The sequence below is a fragment of the Rhinopithecus bieti genome, unplaced genomic scaffold, assembly GCF_001698545.2.
Source record: "Rhinopithecus bieti isolate Rb0 unplaced genomic scaffold, ASM169854v2 scaffold_24263, whole genome shotgun sequence".
Taxonomy (NCBI): Eukaryota; Metazoa; Chordata; class Mammalia; order Primates; family Cercopithecidae; genus Rhinopithecus; species Rhinopithecus bieti.
The window spans coordinates 255,439-257,289 of record NW_016811410.1 but is presented as its reverse complement, the minus strand read 5'-3'; positions in this window follow the sequence as shown (position 1 = coordinate 257,289).

The window sequence follows — 1,851 nt, the reverse complement described above, 5'->3', positions numbered from 1 at the left end:
AAAAAAAAAAAAAAAAAAAAAAAAAAAAAAAAAAAAAAAAAAAAAAAAAAAAAAAACTCCAATCCATAGACTCAGACTGGGGAGATATATTTATATAATAAGAACAGGAAACTGTGAAGATGGAATAAGACAAAAAAGGCACTTTTAAAATTAAAAAATTATTGCAAAAAAAAAAAAAACAGAAGGATGGAATTGTACATTTAAGGAAATCTTTCTGGCAAAAAGGCAGCAAATAAGAAAGAAAAGGAGATAGACCCAGGGGATCCGTTTTGGGCCCTAACATCTAACAGTTGTTCCAAGGCTGAGAGCACAGAATAGGAAAAGGAAGGGGGAGGCGGTGCTCCAGCTGATTTATGATTCCGGAAACCTTCTATCTTAAGATGTATAGGATGTATCTTAGGGTGTATAAGAGAAGCACAAGAGAAACATTTAGGCTGTTTTACGTTTGAGTAGAGACATGAAAGTTTTAAATACAGCAGTAGCAAAATGAATCGAGCGGCGCATCAGAACAAATCACCATGATCAATCAGGTTCAGGGTGGTTTTACATCATAAGATATGTCAATGTGCTTTACCTATTAGTGGACCAAAGGTGAAAAATATGGTTTTCTACAGAGGAAGACAAAGCATTTGATTTCAATTAACATTCATTTGTGGTGAAACATGTTGAGAAAACTCATCATAGAAGTGAAATTTTTTCCTTGACAAAGGCTAATCTCAGAAGACATATGTAGTGGAGAGCTTTTAAATGTATTTTTAAAAATACAAACCAATGAGAAGATTGCCTACTTTCACCACTTCTGTTTAACACAGCATTGGCAGAGCTGCCACCAGGAAGAACACAGCACGTTGAAGGCACGGTGGCTCCTGCAGCTGCAGCCCTGAGACCTGATTCTACCATAGAAGGCACGGTGGCTCCTGCAGCTGCAGCCCTGAGGCCTGATTCTATCACAAGTGCTGCAGCCGGCAGAGGCCACAGGACATAGGCATAGCTGGTGAAACCTGCAACTGAGGGTGCCGGGGGCTCCTGGGAGAGCCTTTGTCCCCCTACGGAGACAGCTGTTCAGAACCTGTGTGCTCTTGTCTTTCCCCCTTTTCCTGCTGGGAGTGGGACTGTACTGAGGGTGGCTCCTGCCATTGGAAGCCCCCAGGATGCTGGGTCAGCAGCTGGGCGGGCGGAGGGTGGGGTCATCCCGGGCACACAGCAGGACTGCTCTGCACTTCTGGGTGTCTCACCTCTCACCCCTGTGTTAAGCAGTTACTCCCTAGACTTGCAGCCAGATGTGTAGCTTAGACTTAAAGATGGTAGAATTTCTCTACCAGAACAAAAAATAGCTTTAGAAAATATAAGATAAAAAGCCATTGATAGCCTGGCATGATGGCTCATGCCTGTAATCCTAGCACTTTGGGAGGCCAAGTCAGGCAGATCACTGAGGCCAGGAGTTTGAGACCAGACAGGCCAACATGGTGAAACCTCACCTCTACTAAAAATACAAAAATCAGCCAGTCTTGGTGGCACGTGCCTGTAGTCCCAGCTACACGGGAGGCTAAGGCATGAGAATCACTTGAACCCTGGAGGTGGAGGTTCAGTGAGCTGAGATTGCGCCACTGCTCTCCAGCCTAGGCAACAGAGAAAGACTCCTTCTCTGGAAGAGAAAAAAAAAAAGCCATTCACCACAGTGCACAACGTAAAAGACCTCTATGGAGAACATCAAAAAGTTATTAGAGAATATAAAAGAAAATCTGCATAAATGGAGCATGAAGAGGATATTGCAAAGGTGACAGTTCACCACAAATTGAGCCATAAATTTAATGAAATTACAATCAAAATCTTGGCATAATTTTTAAAAGG